At 32.9% G+C, this 25,082-nt stretch overlaps 1 long non-coding RNA gene across 1 annotated transcript; it reads right to left on the reverse strand.

The window, feature by feature from the left end:
- Positions 1 to 867: 867 nt before the first annotated feature.
- On the reverse strand, positions 868 to 23,134 carry LOC309658446. The gene is made up of 2 exons (XR_014262236.1): positions 11,257 to 23,134; positions 868 to 11,149 (listed from the first exon to the last, which is right to left on the reverse strand). It is a non-coding gene; the product is annotated as an uncharacterized lncRNA (long non-coding RNA).
- Between the last annotated feature and the right edge of the window lie 1,948 nt (positions 23,135 to 25,082).

Genomic DNA, 25,082 nt, shown 5'->3' on the forward strand with positions numbered 1-25,082 from the left:
GCATGTTCAAACCATCTTCATCAGTTTTCAATAAAATGCATAATCACGAAGAGATTTTAAAGTTGGCCTAGGTTTTTAAGTATATCACTAGTATCAAGGACAGTTTCTAAGGACAACATAAAGGCAAATTTTAGTTTAACAGGGCACCAGAAGAAGGGTAACACAGACCTACTACTTCCTGAGAATGATGCTGCCTGCCAGATTGGACTTGTTCATGTACTCCTTCCTCCCAGAGCATAACCCATCACTACAATAGTAATAGACAACACTGAAATCTCTCTCATCTCCTTCCATTTTATCTCTATCTTCTCAATCAAAGAGAATAATCTTTAGACATAAAGTACGTGGCAAACCTAGACAAGAGCCAACTGAAGACCAAGATCGTCAGGAGAACATGAAGAGTAGACCTAAGCTTTACCAATGAGCTCAAGCTTCTTGGTCTAAATTAATTATATTCTAGAGCATTGAGCCCAACTTCAGAGGAGATCCCTGAGCTACCAACAGCAATCCTGGTGCAACAGTAAAGATATGCTTTCCAAATGTTCAATAAAGAATAAACATGTCGTGTTTTTTTTGTGTATACAAAATAAAAGGTAGGTACATGTGGAAGTTATAACTTGAAATATTTTATATCAACATAAAGGAAAACTCTCTAATAATACTGGATGCCCCAAAATGTAAGGAGATACTTGAGGAAGTAGTAAAGTACTTATTTCAGAAACGTTATGAGAGATTATTGTGGAGAGTGGCCATCAGATTGGGATTAGATGGTCTCTAAACACACTTCCATCCTGAAGATACTGTAATCCCTCTGTATCCAGTCTCATGACATGGATATTATAGAACTATGTTTAATTCTAGTGCTGACTATAGTCTCTTTTGTGCTTTTCATTTTAACTCTTCTGACTATAACACTGTTAACTAATGAATTTGAAAAATCTTTTATGTATAGTTAGAAAATAAAATGGGCTCAGAATAAGTGTTAATTCATCTTCTTTGAGGTTAAAAAGCTTTTTAAAATTTTTTTTCTTGGGATTTTTAAATTTAGAGCTCAAGGTGTATGTCAGTGTTGGTAAATTTTAACAAATAAAGTTATGATAAAACAAATATATGCAAAATTGGGAACATGACCATCTTTATTTGACTAAAGTGCCACTAACTTTAACTATTAAAATTAAATATAAATACTTTAACTCAAGGAAAATTATAAGTAGACAATTGGAATAAATTTTGTATGACCAATATTAGTGCAATATTCAGAAAATGAAAAATTAAATTGAAAGAAGTGTACAATTTCTAGTTTAAGCTTTTTAAAAAAGACAATACCTAAATACATCTATAAATTAGGAATGAATTGTTAGGGCCCTGTAAGGGACTTCAATTTAAATAAAACTTATACACTGAAACTTTAAGATACAGTTTTGTTTTGTTTTTTCCCTGAAATGAGAGTCATCTCATAAGTTCAAACACTTGGGCTCATAATTACTTTCCCAATATGGTAGGGAGTTAAAATTTCATTGCACTCATTCATTCAGAAAATATTTATCGAATGCCTATTATGTATAAGATGCTGCCACCGTATTAGGTGCTGGGAATTGAGAGAGAATACAAGACAGAGTCTCTGCCCTTTTAGAACTTACAGCCTAGCAGAGAAAATAGATATTAAACAATGGATTACTTAACTATTCACGTTTCACAGTTGAAAGGAATGTATCCAGGATAATACTGAGATTGTGTAGAGGGAAACCTCTTTAGACTAAGGAGAGGATAGAGTGGGAGAAGGCAGGAATAGTTCCTCGTGGAAATGTTGACAGAGTCAAGTTCTAAAGCATAAGAAGGAATTGGTAGGGCAAACTGAATAGAAGATGATTACCCAAGAAGGCAAAGCATGGGGAAAGACTCTGAAGTAGGAAGGACCATATGTATTGAAGAGACTTAAAGTGGTTCCTGCCTCTGGGCTGCACAAATAGCAGGGCAGCTGGAGAGGCCAGTGTAATGGCGCTGGGAAGAGGCAGGGACCACAGCACCTAGACCTGTGTTGACAACGCTTCCATCCCAAGTTCATCCAATACAGTTACTCTTCCAAAACTACTGCTACGTTACATTTGGGTAAAATAGATACAGTTGTGATTTCTTTATTCCTCTTTTATTTGTCATGCTTACTATCCATCGACATTACTCATGGTGTGTCTTGTTAAATCTTACGTAAAAAGTTTGAATTACTTTGAAAGTAAGATACATTAAATCTGAATATAGTAAATAAATGTAAATAAGCCTTTCTGCTATATTCTTATCTTTTTCCACTACAATAAGTGATTTGCAAATAAATGCAAAACAATCTACCCTTCTCCTAAAACAATGTCAAAAGGTTAAAAATAAAAACAAGCACATACCACCAAATGTAGTTTGAATGAATACCCTTCAAATGTCAAGCATGTGATCTAATTGGAAAAGGGAGAAAATGCAGTGCATAGCATGGAGACAAAATAAATGTTCTTCTGTGTGATTTCTCTGTGTGACTATTTTTTCAAAATCTTAGAGATGATCTTCTGACCACAAAAGACCATCTTCCTTTAAAATAGGTATCATACATGAATTTTACATTGTTTATTTTAGAAAGAAATCATCAGCTGAGGCCAGAAACAGAACAATTGTCTTATAATAAAATCATATTTTCCAATTTAAGAATTACTCATTTTCATAATTCTCTGTTCCCCCTGCTATTCATGCATTGGGAATTAAATTGTTTATTTATGCCACTATACAAGAGTAAGCAGAGAAAATAAAACATACATCTAAAACTAAATGCCATTTTTTTTTGTTTGTTTCCAATTTCAAGGAAAGTATTGGTTGGAGAGACTTGGAAATGAATAATAATAAAATAACTAATTTCCACTTGGAAGAATCCAGAGTTCATCCAATATAAATTTCTTCTTCTGATAAATAAGAAAACTAAAACCCAGGGAGATTAAATGATTTACCCAAGTTTCACTAACTAGTAAGACTGATTTCAGGTTTCCTGGTTTCCAGCTCTTCCCAATACACACTGCCCATAATTTTACTTTGCCATATTTTTGCTTTTCCATGTAACAAAGAAGTGGCTGCATATTGCTATTCAAACTGCAATAATGTTAAAAATAAAATTCATCCAAGACCCTTGTTTATAAAGCATCAACTTCAAAAGAATCAATTAATGTTGCAAAGTATTGAGATTGCCTCAAAAAAAAAAAAAAAAAAGAAAAAAAAAAAAGCCAGCAGAGCAATAGACCAAGATGCAAAAGAAAAGGGCCTTATGCCTGTTGTCATTTAATCTTTATGTACCCCTTTAAATGGATAACCTTGGTGTTAAAAGTAAAGGAATCAATTTTGTTACATTTTATGCCCAACAGTGACAATAAATTTGTGAAGTGCTTACCAGAAAGAGAGAGGTTGGCTGGTTGTGTAGCAACAAAGTAAATAAACATGTTGGTATAAACTAACTGTTCTTTAGAGGGAACTACTTTCATTATTCACTTATTAAATCTATCTCTTAATAAAAAGAAAAAAAATACAAGACTTGGAGTGGGAAGGGGTGGATATGGTAACAGGAAAAGTGAGTGCCAGAAATTTAAAAATTATTGGCTTTTAGTAATTTGTGAGGATGGACTCATTTTTTTTCCCATAAGCCAAATAGACCTATGATGAAATGAAGGAAAAAGTACTCCAGAATCACTGATTTATAAAACTGTCTGCATTAGCGCTTAGTACCTAACCCCTCTTACTTCAACTAGAAATGTTTGCCAAAATAAAGGAGACTTGACTTTGGCTAGTTGGATAAAATTCATCAATGACATCTATCAAAATCATTAATATTACAGAGGCCATTTTCAAAAAAAGCTTTGGTTTAGCTATACACCAAAAATGAGTTGTGGAAGAAAACAGAAAATAAGACTTGTTTACAGTTTTTCTTGTCAAGTATGTCTACTGTTATTGCCAGGCACATATCCCACCATAAACTATCTCTCATTATTATTACTGTTATTTTAATCTCTGATCCTGGACAAGAGTCTTTGGCTCTTGTTCCTATAATAACCAATTAAGAAGCTTCTGTCTCATCCTTTCTGTCACCCAGGAACAGCTTCGGCTCTTAACTTCTTGCCTGGCTTTTGAATTGATGGCATGGCAACTGACTTCCATATGCTTGTTGGTTCCTGATTAGTACAACTTGTTTTGGAGTGATCTCTGATATCTATGTACTTCTTGATTTGCAGTTTGCTTACCTGATTCCTGTCCAGTATTTTAGTTTGCTTCATCTACCCTGGTTTTGTATTCTGCTTCTACCCCTAAGATTTATCTCCACTCACAGCCCCTGTGTGTGTAAAGTTCTACTGACACTTCCTATTCTAGAATTTAACACAGTAATTAGACAAAATTTCAACATTTGGTCACATTTCTTTTTAGATAAAATACTCAAATTTGATAATGCTTCCAAGCAGTGTTTTCAAGATCTCTTGGGCTGCTACTTTAAATGTAATAAATTCTTCATGAGTCAACTCATTCTAAATAAATTTTTATATGTGAACAGTTTGAATAATTTAGAAGCAAGCAAAACACATTCTAAATTCCATTGGTTTTAGAGACCATACTCTACTTAAATATTGCAACTGTAGTGTTAAAAAGGAATGACAACAATAATAAAATGATGATGATGATGGTGGTGGTGATGATGACTGACATAATCTTTTGAGTACTACATGAATCTACTATGGTACCTGACTTTTCACTGGAACTTAAAAAACATTATTCAATGAATATGTTCTACAGCAGGGGTCCCCAACACCCGGGGCCATGGACCGATACCAGTATCAGTCCATGGCCTGTTAGGGAACCATGCCACACAGCAGGAGGTGAGCGGCAGGCTAGCGAGTGAAGCTTCATCTGTATTTACAGCCACTCCCCATCGCTTGCATTACCATCTGAGCTCCAGCTCCTGTCAGCATTACGGTGAGTTGTATAATTATGTCATTATATATTACAATGTAAAAATAATAGAAATAAAGTGCACAATAAGTGTAATACACCTGAATCATCCCCAAACCATCCCCAACCCCCTGGTTCATGGAAAAATTGTCTTCCACGAAACTGGTCCCTGGTGCCAAAAAGGTTGGGCGCCGCTGTTCCAGAGTATTCGCTAACTGCTTTACAGATGTGAAAACAAACACATAATTCAAGTATGTTACTCAAGGTCACACACAAAATAGGCAAAAGAGTTCAAATTAGAAATTGAGTCTTGTATAACTTCAAAGATGAGGCTTTTAGTCATTTTTCTAAGTTTCTCCTAAGAAGCCCAACCTTAACTCCCCTGAAATTCTATTAAAAAGAAAACAAATTGAATGGGTGACTCCAACTAAAAGCTTTAAAGAAATTATCTTTCTTACCTTTAAAGTAGTACACCCAAAGGGAAGAAAAAGCAGTTATTCTCCTACACAATTGGTGTGGGTATAAAGTGGGAAACTATTTGGCAGTTCTTACTAAAGCTACACATAGATGTACCCAGTCACCAGTAATTCTATTGTTGGGTACAGGTATGTACTCAAAAGAAATAAGTGCATATGTGTACGAAAAGCCATGCATATGAATGTTCATGTCAGAGTTATTAATAATAGCCTAAAACTCAAAGCAACCTAAAAGTCTATAAAGAATTAAATGAATAATATAGATTGTAGTATAGTCATACAGTGGAATAGCAATGGAAAAAGGACAACTACGTATCTCATAGACATAAAACTGAGCTACAGAACCCTGACACAAATAGTAGACCGCTTGGTTGCATAACGTTCTAAAACATGGAAAACTGAACTCTGGTGACTGGTGAGAAAAGTATTAGTTTCCTTTGAGAGGGCAGAACTGCCAGGAGGAAGCAAGTTCTTCTAGAGTGCCGGGAATACTCTCTACATTGATTTGAGTGCTGGGTGACTCTCATATTCATAAACATTCACTGTACAATTAAGATGTGTCCATGTGTAACTTATGCTTCCATGTAAAAAAAGAAATGTTCCAAGATGAGATAAAAATAAATTATTATTTGTTAAAAGCTTATAACAATCCTAAAAAAAAATACGTAATTTGAAACACTGAGTTTGAGTCTAACTTTCCTATAAGCCATATTTATAACTCTCAGTTTCTCCAAAAATATAGGGTTAAAAGGAAGAATTAGTCAATAATTAATGCTGAGAAATGGTATCACCTTTTGGAGAAAAAAAGGGTCATACTAGATCATTTTCTCACAGTGTATTAGAAGATAAATCCAGTATGGAATTAAAAGTTAAATATAGCAAAGATATCCAAAAAGATTATTTTTCTATTACTCAGTTGCATAAGTCTATGAGTGAAACTCTATTTAAAACCATGAAGGAAAATATCGAAGTATTTTCCTTCATGTTTTAAAATTTCTTGTCATCAAAAACTGAAAAGCAGATTTTGAAAAGCAAACAGTGAGACAGGAAATATATTTTCACAGTCTCTGACAGGAAATGGTGACGTGATCTGTAGCACATAAAGAATGCTCATAAGCTATTTATGTATTATTTCTAGAGAGGATATAGACAATGTAAAAAATAAGTAAAATATATAGTCTAGCCATAAGAAAACTGTTCAACTTCATAAGTCAAATGGATACAACTAAAACTACATATAAAAAATACATTTTTCTAGCAAATTGATAAAAAGTAAAAATGTAATACATAGAGGAGTAAGAAGTACAATAAAATGCACACTATTATGCATGCTTATTACATGGAAATTGGCTCAAACTTTGAGTCATATCTAGCAACAGAACATTTAAATGCCTGTGAATTCTGATTCAGTAATTCCAAGTATTAGAATTCATTAAAAAATAAATAAAACAGTAATCAGAAAGGTACAGTAATAGTTGTGTACAAGAAGCAAACATCATTTGCTTCTGGAGAAACTCAGCAAATACTTATTGAGAACCTACCACATTCTTGGTAATGTAATACTAAAGGTACTGCAATGAACAAGGTATGAAGTCTGTGAAATAATGACCAATATAAACTTTGAACAAATAATTATTAGTGCAATTGTTACTCTAAACAGGGAAGATTAGTGTGCTGTGAAAGTATGTAAGAGATGTGAGCTATCTGGGAGATTACAAAAACCTCTGAGAAAATGTTGTTTAAAATGAAACATGATGATTGATAGCTAGCACTACCCTTGGACTCAGGCATGAAGGGTCCCTGTCTGGGCTTTGTTATTAGATGACTCTACATATATTCTATCAAGAACACATGGCCTCCTGTGTCACTCAACGAGTCTGGCACAGAGAAATCTGCAACCTTAAACATACACTTTCATGACCAACATCATTCAAGTCCCAGGGACATATTTACTGTTCTATGTCTTTGAAGCGAACAACATCTGCCTCCAAATGCTTTGAATGTTTGTGGATTACACCCTTGTCAATATCAGAAATGAGCACTTTCATAGTGTGAGGAGGAACTGATTGACAGAAGTGCCTGAATATGAGAAAAGACAAATTAAATTACTTAAAAATTCCCTTAGTTGAAATTCCCTATCAGGTTACTTGAATGCAATCAAATCACACATAACAAAGTAGTTTTAACTACTCTTGCCAAGCATCTGTTTTTATTCTTCTTTTGAGGTTCTAATTCATGGTCCTCGGGTACTCAGAAAAAAAGTACAGTATTTGAAAGATTTGCACTTGGCAACTAAGAAATATTTTGATATAAAACCATTCATAAAAAAAGGCAAAAAACAAACCATTCATATTACTCTTACGTTTGTATACATGTAGTCCTGTATTTCATATGCATGAAACATAATACCAATGCATTATATTGACTAGATGCAAATGGAAAGACAGAATTGTAAAATAGTTTTACTCTATTAAAAAATTTTAATAAGATTCTATTAAATGCTCAAAAATTAGATACAAAGTTATTCATATTTTTAAAATAACTTTATTTGTTCATATATTATTTTCATATGAATCAATTTGTATATGAATTAAATATTAAGATATTATTAGTTCATATATTAATTTAAATTTTATCTTACCATTAAATTTTAGTAGATAGTTGAGAATATTTTATAAGAAAAATAATTTTTTCAAATCATGTAAAATAACTGTATTCATGGTTTAGATTTACATTAATTTCTGTTTGTGAAAATATATTTAAACTTATATACTTTAAATATAATTATTTTACTTTTTAATCTTTTTTAAAAGTGAGTAAGAGTACAGATTAAAGTAGAAATAAATAATAAGAAAGGGGAGCTCAGAGAAAAAGAAAATAGAAAGCTATAAAGAAAAAAGTTTTTTTAATTCCACAGAGAAAATCCACTTAAATTTTTAAATCTGTAAACAAGTGAGCAGTACTCTATCAAGCAAGACCTACACAAAATTAACGGAGAGAATATCATGATTCTGCAACTTGGAGATCATATGATATCCTTGCAACTTCATATTATATACTACATAAAGATCTAATTATCCACTTCAAAAAAAAAATAAAAAGCTTACACCCAAATAGCACACGTGTTTCCTAAAATTGATAAAAGAGGCTAATAGAAACCTAATCAAGAGTTTTCAACAAAAGTAATCACTGATATTAAATATTTTGTAATATACTTAAAGAGTTATCATTGTGTTCCAACATTTAGATGAGCATGTTTTATGAGACACCATCTGCATATTTCAAAAGAGAATGAAATTTTCTAGATTTAGAAGAAATGACTGTGAAATCTGATGGTAGAGTGACTGAATATGGAAATAAATTTTTAAAATAATGAAATGAAAACTAAGATGGTAACATCAAAATGAGATTACTAGTAGAAAAAAACAGAATGAGAGAAAAGAAAACATCCACAATGTTTAAGAAAACAAATTAATAAAAAAGTCATGCTGAATGACTAATATTTATTAGTACAATTGTTGGAATATTAGGGGGAAAAACACAAAACTGAAAATTTTATCAGTTTTAGACATTTTATAAAAAGGAACATTTTGACTTAACTGAAAAACTAACAAGGAGTTGATCTTTCAATTGTAGAACCTGATTGAAAATAATGAGGGCAAGCAGAGGAGATCAAGATGGTGGAATAGGAGGACATGGAACTCATCCCCACCCCTAACACATCAAAAATACATCTACATGTGGAACAATTCTCACTGAAAACTAAATAGAGACTAGCAGAAAGCCAAGGGGAGGATATGGCTGTAAGGGACAAAGGTGGCTAAGACCCAGGGCAGTATCTGAGCAGGGCAGGGACAGCCATTACATTTGCTTAAACAGGCAATGCATCAAAAGCAGTCCAAGTCTCTGAATGCAGTCAGACCACTATGGCCTGTGACCCAAACCATGCTGAGCACCCACACCAGCCCCGCCTGCTCTGCAGTGCAGCGCCACACTAGGGTGAGGGCTGCAGCAGCTGAGGGGAGAGCTCAGCTCTGAGGAACAAAGGTGGCTCAGACCCAGAGCAGCATCTCAGCAGGGTGAGGGCAGCCATTACTAGCACTTGCACAGGCAGCACATTAGAAGTGGTCTGGGTCATTGACTGTGGCTGAAACTGCTACAGCCCACTGCCAGACCCATGCCTAGGATCCACAGTAGCCCCTCTTGCTACAGTACTGCTCTCCTCAGAGGCAAGTGTGCTGGTGCTGGGAAAGGGGAGAGCACACACTTAAAGGGAAAAAAACAGTTGGACCCAACCCTCAGGGCTCCTGCTCCAGCAACTTGGGACCTGCCCCACCCCTGATAGGGCAGGGATGGCCACTGAATAGAGGAGAAGCCCTGGCTCACATCTAAGTCTGGTCTAAGACCCTCCATCTGCAGCCCCACCTCCTACCAAGGTGACAGCTACCAGCACCCTGGGGAAAGACTTGACTTGTGTTCGCCTCAGATCCAGCTCTCCCACCAAAGGCACTGGGCACATGCAGCCTGTATACAGGGATGTTCCCACACAACACCACCTCTTCAAGACCAGAATAGGTAACTGTTTCACCTCATTTCATAGAGACAGAGAAAGTCAAGCAAAATAAGAAGACAGAGGAATTTGTTTCAATTGAAAGAGCAAGAGAAAACCTCTGAAAAAACAACTAATGAAACAGAAATAAATAATTTACTAGATAAAGAGTTCAAAGCATTCGTAGTAAGAATGTTACTGAATTGGGGAAAAGAATAAATGAATACACTGAGAATTTTAACAAGGAACTAGAAAATATGAAAAAGAGCCAGTCAGAACTGAAGAATAAAGTAACTGAAATGAAAAATACACTAGAAGTAATTAACAGCAGACTAGGTGGTACAGAATATGTACATGATCTGGAAGGTAGAGTAATGGAAATCACCCAATCGGAACAGCAAAAAGAAAAACATATTTTAAAAAATGAAAACAGTTTAAAGGGCCTCTGAGACCCAATATTTGCACGATAGGGGTCCCAGAAAGAGAAAACAGTCAAAAATGTAACTGATAAAATGATGGCTGAAAAATTCCAAAACCTGAAGAAAAAACAGATACCAGGTACAGAAAGCACAGAGGGTCCCAAACAAGATGAATTCTCACAGACCCACGCCAACACATATCATAATTGAAATGGCAAAAGTTAAAGGCAAAGAGAGAATTCTAAAGGCAGCTAGAGAAAAATGAAGAGTCATGTACAAGGGAATCCCTGTAAGGCTATCAGCTGATTTCTCTGAAGAAACTTTGCAGGCCAGAAGGAAATGCCATGATATATTCAAAGTGCTGATAGGGAAAACCCTGCAACCTAAGACACTCTACACAGCAAGATTACCATTTAGAATTGAAGGAGAGTGAAAGAACTTCTCAGACAAGCAAAAATGAAAAGAGTTCATCAAAACTAAACCTACCCTAAAATAAATGTTAGACACTCTTCTCTAAGTGGAAAAGAAAAGGCTGTAACAAGAAGTAAGTATCTATAGGAAAGGAAAAATTCTACTGGTAAAGGCAAATGTATAGTAAAGGCTGAGGATCAACTACTTAAATAAGTGAATACAAAGATTAAAAGATAAAATAAATTTTAAATCAACTATAACTACAATAGTCAGTAGAGGGATAACCATGAAGGTATAAAATATGACATAAAAAACACAAAATGTAGGGGAGGGGACTAAAAATGTTAGCTATTTTAGAATGTGTTTGAACTTAAATGACCACCTGTTGAAAAAAGTATATATCATTATAGGTCAACATATATGAATTCCATGGTAACCACACATCAAAAACCGACAACAGATACACAAAAACTAGAGAGAAAGGAACACAAACATACCACTAGAGAAAATCAGCAAACCACAGGGAAGAAACTAAAAGGAGAAGAACAGAGAAGAACTACAAAAACAACCAGAAAATAAGTAACAAAATGGTAATAAGTACATATCTATCAATAATGACTTTAAATGTCAATGGACTAAATGCTCCAATCAAAAGACATAGGGTGGCTGATTGGATAAGAAAACAAGACCCATCTACATGCTGCTTACAAGAGGCTCACTTCAGAATGAAAGATACACAGACTGAAAGTGAGGGGCTGGAAAAAGATATTTCATGCAAATGGTAACAACAAGAAAGCAGAGGTAGTAATACTCATATCAGACAGAATAGACTTAAAAAAAAAGTCTATAACAAAAAAGAATGGTATTATATAATGATAAAGGATCAATATAAAAAGAGGATATAAACCTCATTAACATATATACACATAATATAGGTGCAACTAAATATATAAAACAAATATTAACAGACATAAATGGAGAAATTGACAATAATGCAACAATAGTATGGGACTTTAACACCCCACTTACTTCAATGGACTGATCATCCAGAAAGAAAGTCTATAAGTAAACTGTGGTTTTAAATGACACATTAGACCCGTTGTGCTTAGTAGATATCTACAGGACATTACATTCAGAAACACCAGAATAAACATTCTTTTCAAGTGCACATGGAACATTCTCCAGGGTAGATCATATGCCAGGCTCAACAAATTTAAGTAGATAGAAGTTATATCAAGCATTTTTTCTGACCACAATTGTATGAAACTAGAAATCAATTACAGGAAGAAAAATGGGAAAAGCAAAACACATAGAGACTAAACAGCATACTGCTAAAAAAATTAATGGGTCAATGAAGAAATAAAAAAGAAAATCAGAAAATACTTCAAGACAAATGAAAATGAAAACTCAACCTTCCAAAATCTGTGAGATGCAGCAAAAGCAGTTTTAAGAAGAAAGGTTACAGTAATACAGGCCTACCTTAAGAAACAAGAAACATCTCAAATAAACAATCTAAATTAACATCTAAGGAATTAGAGAATGAATAACAAACAAAGTCAAAAGTCAGCAGAAGGAAAGAAATAATAAAGATCAGAGAGGAAATAAATGAAATATAGCCCCCAAAACAACAGAAAAGATCAATTAAACTGAGAGTTGTTTTTTAAAAGATAAAGAAAATCAAACCTTTATCCAGCCTCATCATGAAAAAAAGAGAGAACCCATATTAAAAAAAGTAAGAAATGAAAGAGGAGAAATAACAACTGATATCACAGAGATACAAAAAATCATAAGAGAATACTGCAAACAGTTATATTCTAGGACAACCTAGAAGAAATGGACAAATTTCTAGAAACATATAACCTTCCAAGACTGAAAGAGACAATCTGAACTGCCAATTACTAGTAGTGAAATTGATTGTGTAATAGAAAAGAACTCGCTGCAAATAAAAGCCCAGGACTGAACAGTTCCCCGGGGAATTCTACCAAACATACAAAGAAGAGCTAATACCTAAGGACATAACACTTCCAAATTCATTCTACAAGGCCACATTTACCCTGATACCAGAATCAGGCAAAGACACTACAAAAAAAAAAAAAAAAAGAAAGAAAGAAATTCACAGGCCAATTATCACTGATGAACATAGATGCAAAAATCCTCAACAAAATATTAGCAAATTGAACTCAACCATATATAAAAAGGATCATACTACATAATCAAGTGGGATTTATTCCAGGGAAATAAGAATGGTTCAACATTCACAAATCAATCAATGAGATACACCAAATTAACAGAAGGAAGGATAAAAATCACATGATCATCTCAATAGACACAGAAAAAAGCATCTCATAAAATTCAACATCCATTCATGATAAAAACTCTCATCAAAATTGGTATAGAGGGAACACACCTTAACGTAATAAAGACCGTTTATGACAAACCCACAGCTAACATCATACATAATGGTGAAAAGCTGAAAGCCTTTTCTCTAAAATCAGGAACACAACAAGGATGCCCAGTCTCACCACTTCTGTTTAACACAGTATGGAAGTCCTAGCCTCAGCAATCAGAGAAGAAAAATAAATAAAAGGAATCCAAATTGGAAAGGAAGATGTAAAATTGTCACTGTTTGCAGATAACATGGTACTATACATAGAAAATCCTAAAGATGTTACCAAAAAAGTACTAGAGCTCATCAATGAAATCCGTAAAGTTGCAGGATACAAAATTAATATACAGAAATCAGTTGCTTTTCTATATACTAAAAATAAACTATCAGAAAGAAAGAAAACAATTCCATTTAAAAGCACATCAAAAAGAAAAAATACCTAGGATTAAATTAACCAAGGAGGTGAAAGACCTATACTCTGAAAACTGTAAAACATTCATGAAGGAAATTGAAGGTGATTCAAAGCAATGGGAAGATATCCCATGCTCATGGTTTGGAAGAATTAATATTATTAAAATGTCCATACTATCCAAAGCAATCTATAGATTTAATGCAATCCCTACCAAAATACCCATGACATTTATCACAGAGCTAGAACAAATTACCCTAAAGTGTACTGGAAACATAGCCATTATTTTGTAACAACTTTAAACAGAGTATAATCTATAAAATTACTGAATCACTATGTTGTATACCTGAAACTAATATAATATTGTAAATCAACTATACTTCAATAAAAATTACTTTAACTAAAATAAAGATGGCAAGCTTGTAACACTGCCTATACTGATGGTGAAGAAAATGTGGATGAACCAGAATTTTAGCTGAAAAATCCATAAGAATTATTTTGCCAGAAGTAGTATATGTTATTGGGAGAAATGGTCTCAAGTGCACCAAGACTGATGGCATTATTTGAAACAATCAGGTATTATATATGACATTTTCTCGATCTGTCCAATATGTCATAGTTAGATGAAGACCATATTAACTATTTGACCCAACAACTTCTGTCAAACACATGATAAGAATATAATGTGCTGTTAAAGCAATCAGATCTCATTCAACCAAGTTACAACATACCAGAAGAATTAAGGGAAACAATCAAATATCCTCAGATAAAGAGTGAAGTGTGGTCTAGCAAAATAGAAATTAATTTTGAAGTTGAGTACATCTATAGCTATTTGATAAGAAATTTTGTCTGCTATTAATGCTTACAAACCTTTACAAAACTAAACAAATTTTAAAGTATTAATTTTTAAAGGGTTAAAATATTTTATATTTTTTCTATTAAAAGAAATTTCTTGTGAAACTTGCAAAAAAAAGGTGGCTGTCCAATGAAATACAACACAGAAATAGAAACGTTTCCCTGAAGGAAAAGACTCAGATACAAATATTGTGAACTACTTAATACAGAGCCTATTTTCTAGTCACTATAGACAAAGATAGAGCCTTGATTAAATAGAGATGAACAAATTAGAAAAACAGTACTATTTTTTAAAGTTGCTGTTGTTTATAAACATTCTACATTAAAATATTTGACAATGGAAACCCTGTGTAGATCCACATATTGCTATAACAGATTATGGGTACTGTGACTATAAATAATAATGATTTATATGATGTTAAAATAAGTTGAACTACCTACTTTCTAATTCTGATAATTTGTCATAGGCAAACCTTTTATGATATTTGAACATAATGTATAAAATATTTTTTTCCAATCTAGATATTGCTTTAAGAAATTTTCTACTACTTTGGCAAAATAACTATATTCAAATTTAAATTCATAAGATTCAAAAGGGTTTGCTCAGTACGGAATACAAATTATGTGAAAAATATTCATTACAACAACATAAGCAGTGAATTTGTTGAAATGAAGAAAATAAATTTTCTAAATCAGTAATTTGTAAATATGTTTTATCCAAATATCTTCAGTATGTCCAAACATGCCAGACAAGGACAATATTAATTATATTGAGTCACCTTTGATCCTGATATTTTGCCATGATTCAATAGTAGAAAAATCATGCTTTGAAAAAGTTTTTGTTTATGGATGGTATATTTGTGTGGGTAAGTAAAAAGAACATGTTTTATAGGCCATCTGTTAGCTTGATTTATACCTTTTAAATATTTAGACATATTATGTGTGGCCTCCAATAGCACCAATGCTCCTGATTGCACATATGTTAGTTATTGGACAGGAGTTCAATCAGTAAAAGCTAACTCAGTAAAGAGAGGGCAGTACAAGGAGGAGGGGAAGTATTTAAGAAATTTAAAACAGCATGTATAATGGCCTAGATTTAAAAAAAACATTTTTTCATTAAAGAAACTAAAAGCATTTCAGTATACTAGAACATTGGATGTGTGACAAAATGCAGGAGTGAATATAACAGTAGATGAATAGTTAAATATTTTATGTTATAACCACAAAATAAAATGCTATATAGTCACTAGAAATCAAATTTTGAAGCCTATGAAATTTATAGGCAAATGTTTACAATATAAGCTTAAGTACATAATAAGATATAAGCAAAATTTACATTATGATCTGGATCATCTCTGTTTTTGCATTCTCTCTCATTCTGATGACTCTCTCAGATCTCTGTCTGTCTCTCTTTTGTGCATTCTATGGATTTATTTATACACATAAAAAGCCTAAGTAAATAATCTAAAATACAGTTGATTTTTAAAACAGTTCCTTTATTCTAAGAGGCTTAAAATACCAATTCCTCCCACACATCTCAGCCGAAATGAGTTATATAAAGCATCTTATTAACTGGAGTCTTATTTTGTATCAGTGAAAGATAATCTGTTACATATTTTTATATCTCCCACAGTGCCTAGCCTATTATTTTGATATAATCATTCCTCAAAAAATGTTACTTTAAACATGAATTCAATACTTATTCACCGTTAAGAACTGAACTTCCCAATATTAGAATGATATTAAAACAACAGGCATAGCAAATAAGCTAATGACGAAAAAAGACAAATGGACTGCCTTGAAAACTGCAGTTACTTTGGCTGTGAAAATGAAAATCTACACTGTGAAAGGAACTGCAGGTTAATTGAAAATTTTTGTTCAGCTCTTACGTGTGAATGTTGGAAGAACACCACTAGTATTTGGAGAATTAGAGTAGATAGGAGGAAAGGGGGCAGCGGTATGGACCTATTTAATATACATGCCTAATGACTTGCCATTCTCCCCACCTGTGCCACTCCTTCCCAGATGATGATACAGGTAGAGAGCAAAATTAAATCTGGGAATCACGCCCAGAGCCAATGCAGACTGTTGCTTAAAGAATGTTAACAGGAAATTGGGTCGATAGCATTTCATAAGTAGACATAAGGGGCTCTTTGAATGAACGTGTGGAGAGTTACGTAGTTCAGGCATCCTTTGTTTTGTACCGTCTCTTTTTGTATTGCCCTCTGCAGTATTTCAATAAGGAAAGCATAGACTTTTTCCAAAATTGGAAGTCTGTAGTGACTGGAGATAGCACTTAGATGGCTGGACAGTGGTACTACAGAAAAATGTTAAAAGCTGCTGTTTCAATTATCAATTGCTGTAAAACTAACTGTCTCAGAATTTACTGGATTAAAATAATCACCGTTTCTTTGCCCAAATTCTATGCGTTGGCCATTTGCACAGGCTCATCTGGAAGACCTCATCTCAGTTCCGTGTGCTAAGAAATAGGCTCTACTCACGCACTCAGTATCAACTGGCAGGTTGGTTCAGGGCCAGCAAGCCCCACATGGCTTCCCTTATTTCTGAACTCAGCTAGGACTCCTGGCCAGGGTGCTTCTGCTGTCTTCCATATAACTTTTCCAGCAAAATACAATAGACTTCTTGACTTGGTGGCTGAGTTTCAAGAGAGCAAGCCCCAGTGTGCAAGTACTTACCAGGCCTCTGGTTGAATCATGTTTTCCATGTACATTTGGCCAAAGCAGGCAGCAAAAGCAAGCCCAGAGTCAATGTGTAAAGAGATTACATCAGGGTATGGGTACCATTACCGCAAAAGCAGAAGGCTCTGTAGAGGGGCTTTTAGCAGTGCGGTCAAATAGCCTCAAAGAAACATGATACAACTTTTGGAACTAGATAAAGGATACAGTTGCAGAACATTGTGAATGTACTACATGCCAGTAATTACACACTTTAAAATGGTTAATTTTATGTTATGTGAATTTTACCTCAACAAAAGGGGTGGGGGGAAGGGACCCTAAGATGTTTCTTCAATTAAGAGAACACATACCATACATAGTATATATAAATACGAGGAACTTTTCTCATTCTTTATCAATAAGTTATATAAATATTCATCTAAGTATTAAAATTAACTTCTCACAGACTTCGAAGAAACTTATTTTCAGTGAAAATCCCATAATGGTTTAAGGGAAAAAGAAAAAATTACACATTGTATGGGCCTCTTTTATACCCTTTCCTTACAGATTTTTTTAAACTTTCCTCTTTCATTTATTGTTTAGCTGAAAACTAAATTCCTCAGAAGAAATAAAATTTGACACTTACATTTACAGGATAAGAAGAAACAAAATTCTCACTTACTTTACTTCAAATAAATATGCCTACTTTACTTTTTTTTCTGGGAATAATTTCTCTAACTTTCTCTCCAAGATGAGTTCTAGGTTGTTAATGAAGTTTTTTATCAATCTGATTCTCATTTAACTGTAGGTAGCCTGCCTTTTTTTTGTTGATATTGTTCTTTTATTGGAAGAATTTGAATTTTGCTTTTGCACCTTGGAGTTCAACTTAGCGGTTGCCAGGGTTTAGGGAATGGTCATGGGGTGGGGATGGTGAATGGAACTATAAAGTGTTAACAGAAGGGAGTTCCTTCTGTTAATGGCATAAGTCTGTATCTTGACTGCAAGGATGGTTACACAAATCTACATACGTAATAAAATGACATAGAAAAATAATACATGGGTAATAGATAGCTAGTGGGAAGCAGTAGCATAGCACAGGGAGATCAGCTAGGTGCTTTGTGACCAGCTAGAAGGGTGGGATAGGGAGGGTGGGAGGGAGACGAAGGGGGAGGAGATATGGGGATATATATATATATATATATATGTATAACTGATTCACTTTGTTATAAAGCAGAAACTAACACACCATTGTAAAGCAATTGTACTCCAATAAAATGTTAAAAAAAGAAAAAAACTTACATGGTAAATAAAAAAAAAAGAAAAATAATACATGGGTAAAATGACATTGTACCAATGTCAGTTTCCTTGTTTTGATATTATACTATAGTTATGTGTGTCCATTGGTGGAAAATGAGTGATTGGTACACAGGATCTGTACTAACTTTGCAACTTTCTATGAATCCATAAGTATTTCAAAAAAATGTGTAATGCCAAAGTATAACTGTATTTTGTATGTGTATGTGTGTGTGTGTATCATTCCTGCTCAGCAATTTGGGAAATTTTAGGGAAAACTTAGGGAAATTTTAATCTAATTTTTGTTGCATATTTTCTCATCTCTTGTTTGCCTCTCTTCCTGGATTTCCCAAAAGAAGGATAGCTTTGGGGATATATTTTAATCTTTCACTGTTTCCTCTTTATAGCACATAATTTGAGAGGAGAAGGAGGTGGGGGCACTCTTATTCTTTTCAAAAATTTCAACATTTCAAAAGAATTTATAGTAAGATTTCACAACTACAAAGGAAATAGCTGCCTCTCTTAATCCATGGACCAGATACTGAAATAATGCATTGACTGTGTTCCTCAGTGTCTTCAGGTTTAAACATTGTCTGAAAAGTTTTTCAATGAAAGCTTGTTATTAATGTCTTCAGATTAGAGATTTCAAATTTTAATATATATCCACAAACTATGAGCTAATCTATTCTTTTATAATTCTTAGAAATTTTAGACCCAGAGTAGTGGGGAAAGAATTTAGAAAAGCTCAGAAGCCTACATAATAATTACCTTAAAAATAAGTTCATGTCCTTCCAAAGCCATGTTTCAGTTTTTTTGCAAGTATTTAAAACATGCTACAGGGACTCCCATTCAAATATAAAGGTTTAAAATTTAGATGTGTAGAAACAGACTCAGTCATAAAAAATATTTGACAAGAGAGAGTCCTTAATTCTTTATATTGTGTGGTAAGAACACAAAACAGAAAAAATCTGTCATTTTTACCAGAGAACAGAAGATAGTTAAAATGAATCTGCCTAGGAAACTTCATTTAATTTTGATTAATCAATTGAAAGTTAATCAGCTCTTTGTTTACTTCAAAAGCCTGTCATTTTTGTTTCTCTTCTGTATAGGCTAAGACATTTTTATAATACAACAAATGGTTTTTTAGTACAAAGAGATGGTTTCATGGCTTCCCTTTAATTAGAACTATTTTCAAATTTAAAGGGAAAGTGAAATTTTTAATTATTATTTTCTCCTTTCAAACAATATATTATTCTGCTTCCAAATTATTTAATATTAGGGTGAACAAGGATCTGTTCAATTATATGATGATTGTTCTTCAAGTCTGAAACTTTCTTCTACTCTCTTAAAGCTTTAGAAATGTCATTAGGACTATATAGAAATCTGGAAGATATGTTTTCCCTAATATTATCACAATTCAAGAAAATTTCAGTCAAACAAAATACCAAATACAGCTATTATTTATGACGAGTTTATTTTCTAACAAACTTTTCAACTAATAGAATATATTAAAATACTTTTTGAAAGATACTTTTTCATCAATATCAGAAACTAGTTTTCCTTTGTCTAAATTGTTAGTGAAAATTGAACTTAAATACAACCTCATGCATGCTCTAAAAATTCATACAATTCCAAAGTCTTAATTACAGCACCTCATCATTTGAGGATGACGGCTGATGGAATAATACAACATTAAAAATTAAATGTAGTTTCAACTAAGAGAAGATTTTAACAAATCATATTTCTATTTTATAGCTTAACTAGAAAAAAGTAATTTAAATAGACTTGGAAGATCAATACTGATGTAGATCTGTAATTATTTACATAAAATATACCTATGGCATACTACTGAGTGGAAAAGCAGGTACCATTCATTCGTTGGAAAAAAACACAGTATGAACTAGATTTATTTGTCAGGATCCAGTTAGGAAATCAGAATCTGATCTATGAGAGGAAATGAGGGCTCCAATCTGAGAAATTTGTCACAAAAGTGATGTAATGGCTGAAGGAGCACAAGGGAAAAGATGACGTTACCCAAAGATGAAGAGTATACTATCTAGGCTGGATCCCAGGAGCTCAAATTCACCGTTGATGCTTCTTGAGGTGTCTACTTCCACTAAGCAGTAGCTTCTCTGCTTCCATCACTGAAACTATTAATGCTGCTGACTGGGGCCTACAATCACCTGTAATTACTACCAATGTTCATGTTAGAGCCAGAGGCACAATGGCACCTCCCTCCTACCAGACATCTTACCTCTGCCCAAGGACACCTATTGGCAGAGCCCCTGAAACACTCAACTGCAAGAGACTTTTAAAAATGTAATGTTCATACTTGTAGGCTCTTGTGGTAAAGACAACACAGAAGCATGGGAACAGTGGTGGGTACTAACAAATACTCCACAAACGGCAAGAAAAGGTTTTAAGCAATGCCCTTATGGAAAGCTTACTTTTGAGGGGTGCGGGGAGGAATACCATGATCAATTTATCTGAAAAAAAATGTAATATTACATCTGTTACAGCTACCATGAAGGAGAGGTACATGTGTTATAAGACCATATAGTATTGGGAATTTGTATAGAACGGGAGAATTGGAAAGGTTTCTCTGAGAAAATTATAATTTAGCTGAGATCTGAAGTTGTCATATGTGTTAACTAGGGGAAGAATAGAGGGGAAAATATCCCGGGCAGAGATATTCTCATAAGATAACATAGACATAAAGATACCATTAGAAAGCCACTGCAGCTAGATGAGAGGGCCAAGGGAGAGGGAAGTATGAGTGGATATTGCTGAGGTAGGTAGGATATAAAATAATACATAGAATAAAATACCACTAATGGAAAATAGTACAGCAGTATCTATATGGATTTATATACATACAGATATATTTTGAAGCTTGTTCACCAAAATTTTAGTAGTGGTTATTTCTAGAAGGTATAATTCCAGATAGTTTATAATATCTTTTTCTGAACTATTTTTTTTTTTTTTACCAATGAAATACATGCTTTTTATAACAATACTATTGAAGCACAAACAGAATCATTGCTCTGAATATATATTCCTAGAAAATTTGCAGTCAGAAAAAAAGATGATCTAATATAAGTAGTACCATAACTGAGAGAAATTCAGTGAATTTATTTTGAAAGAATATTTAGAAAGCCATAGAATTCCAAACAAGACTAAACTCTTAAGTTCCTTTACTTCTTGCCCCAAATGTTGTTTAAACATAGGTTTATTAGCCAGGAACGTAAATTATGTAACTATATACTGTTGATAAATGATATATAGCCCTAAAATTCAAATACAAAACTGTGGCCAGAATAGATGCCTGAATTACTGAACACTTTACCTGGAAAGCCATTCCTGTGTAATCAAACTATGCTCTAAAATTAAAAGAGAAATTATATCATGGTAAGCATCTTGAATGGCACAAACATTACCTACAGCAGCATTAACCAAAATGTGTTCCATGGGTTCCAGAGTATACCAGTAATATAGGATGTTAACAATTATTTCTTAAAAGGGGTTTATGGTCAAACAATGAAATAAAATTTTTCTTTACCATAAGACTTCTTCCTTAAAATATTAATAATGAGCATTTTAAATCTGTAAGAGGGAGATATAATATAGCATTTCCAAAATTTGTTTGATAATAGGGCCTGCTTGTCAATTATCTTGCATTGCTGATCTTCTACAGGACACATTGAAAATGCTGTTGGAGAGATATAATTTAGAAAATACTTCTGGAATAGCTAGTTCATCCCTGTATATGTACATGTATGTGAACTTCAAAAAATCTGTCAACTTCAAAGTTGACACAAATAGGAGGCAGCTGTAATTTAATCCAATTCATATGTCTTAGCCATTTCACTCATTCATTCAGTCATTCAGCAACTTCGTTCTGAGAGCCCACTATATGCAAGTCCTATTCTGTGTTCTAGAGACAAGGTAGAATGAATCAAATCCCTGATCTTGTGGAGCTTACACTCAAATAGGAGAGTCAAACTTTAAGTCAATGATAAGGCTCATAACAAGGCTTGACAATTTGTCTGAAATATATACTTTAATCTCATTTTGAAGCTGGTACAAATTTACTATAGAAAAATATGTTCAATACAGAGGAATAGAAACAAGGAACAGGGATCTATAATTCTACCATCCAAACACGGCCATTTTATACATATTAATTTATTTTTTCATGCATGTGTGTATGTGTATGCTTGTGTGGAACATAACTGCATATTTTATACTCCTTTTTAAAAATTAAAAACAGATTAACAAGAGTATAGTCAAATTACCAGGGTTTAAATTCTAACACTGTCACATTTTAACAATGTAAGCTCAAACAGTTTATGTAACATCTTTCTGTCTGTGTTACACACTATAAAACGGGAATAACAACAGTATTCATCATATTCTGTTGATATGAGAATTAGAAAATTATACACATAAAAGTTTGCAACAGTGTTTTATACACAGTATGTGTTCAATATATGCTAACTACTAATTAAATATTAAAACATATTCATTTTATCACAATATTAAAGCTTTTTGTGAATGTTTTAAGTGTCCATTCAGTGTTACTTTATATTGTTAATATTAGCAGTTAGATTGTTTCTATGCTTTTATTATGAAAAGCATTAGAATAAAATTTTTTTCTGCATAAATAATTTATTTTCTTTTTAATTATTCTTAAAGATACACTATCAGATTTTTTAGGAAAGCAAAATTGTCTTCCATTAAGATTGTACAAACTTCTATTTCCCCAAAAGTTCAAGAGCAGATTCTTTTCACAATGCTATATTTTAACCTTCAAACACTTGCTAGATAAAATATCTTGCTGCTTTAGTTTGCATTTCTTATTTCAAGCAATATTGAACATTTGTGTATCATTAGTCACTTGGGTTTCCTTGTTAAACAGCTATTCTTTGTCAGGCCTTGGGCAAAAAGTGGTAAGTGAAGTAGACCAAAGCCCTGGCATCCAGGGGAATCTTCATCTTTTCTTTATTGATTTCTGTCAGCTCCTCACACTGTCTTTTAGCATCTAACACAGTGTTTGACTCAGAGCTGTGTTTAATAAATAGTTGCTGAGTGATCACATAAAACATTTTCTATCATGTTTGCTATAAATTTTTAAATTTAAAAATTTAAATTTTTAAAAATTATTTTTTGATCACTATTTAAATCCCCTTGCTTAAAAAATCACTATTTTATAATATTTGATTCTTATCTTAAGGTAATACTTTATAGAATCCTTGAAATTTAGGGAGGAAAGCACAAAAAGACTATTAAAAGCATCCATAAATACATTATCCAGTAGTAATTGAAACTAGGAAATCTGCATATGAATACATATTTTTATATACATATGTGTATCTGTGTATACATAACAGTAAAAAAAAGTAAAGATAGTATAATTCAATGGTTCATGTAAATTAAAACATTAAAAGGAATACTTTTAAAAGTAACAAACTGCTAGAAAGGCAGTTGTTCATATGAATTTACCCCCACAATTCTAGGGTTTTTGTGTCACAAGATGGTTAGTTTTTCTCAGATTTCACCCAGGTACTTAAAATCTTGCATCTTGTATCTATTAATATTTAACAACAATAATTGATGAGCATGTTAACGTGGGAAAAACTACTGAGTTGTCACAGATACTCCATAACAGTTGTTACCTAATACAGCACTTGTTTGTATGTGCTTAAATGATTGAAATTTGGTGGCTTTTTCCATTTCTTTAATTCACTCTACATTTGAGAAGCTGACTTTTTTCCCTTTAAATTGAGAAACAAATTTTGTAATCATTAGAAAAAGTATTAAACTTTCTTAACTGTTTTGTACATATTTATGTTATTCCAATAAAAATGGAAGAAATTTAAAATGATCTGCCATGTTAATATACTCATCAGCAAAGTAAAATTGGAGTATTCTTTGAAATAACAAGATGATTTTGCTAAAGACAAGGTTTTCTTTTTCCTTCCTTCCTTGTCCCTCCCATTTTTTTTTTTTTTTTTGGTGCAGGTTTATTTTAAATATGTTTTTATGTTGCCCTGACATACATATTTGAGCAAACACCTCCACTGGAAAAAAAATAGTATATATATCCCTTTTAATCAAAATTCAATTCAATTCAATTTTACTTCAACAAAAATCAGGTTTTTTACACACACTGCTTCTTCTTACTTGGCTCACTCATTTTCAAAAGACGAGAATGGTAAGAAGATAAGAAAACTCAGGGAATTAAATTGGATATAATTTGTACAAGTAGCCTTTAATCAGGGAGAATTTTATGAGCACTAGAATTAGGTTTCTATAAATAGTCATGCATATACATTTATTATGAATATTTAATATGATAAAACTTTTTAAATTATCTAAGAATCATAGATATAACCAGCACATAAATTACAGGAAAACCTATCATCACTATCATCATTGTTACTATTCAATTGAGCATCTGATTTTTTTACCACCACATGAAATGATTAATCTGTGAACATTTTCACAAATCCTGTATCTTTTTTTTTTTTTTTTTTTTAGGAAGATGAATAGTTCTATCATCTGTTACCACAAATGGACAAATATCAGATAAATAAATTGATGTTTATGATATAATCAACTTAGTTTCATATGCTGGATGTTTCAGACAT

Source organism: Balaenoptera physalus, assembly GCF_965194825.1.
Source record: "Balaenoptera physalus genome assembly, chromosome: 3".
Classification (NCBI taxonomy): Eukaryota; Metazoa; Chordata; class Mammalia; order Artiodactyla; family Balaenopteridae; genus Balaenoptera; species Balaenoptera physalus.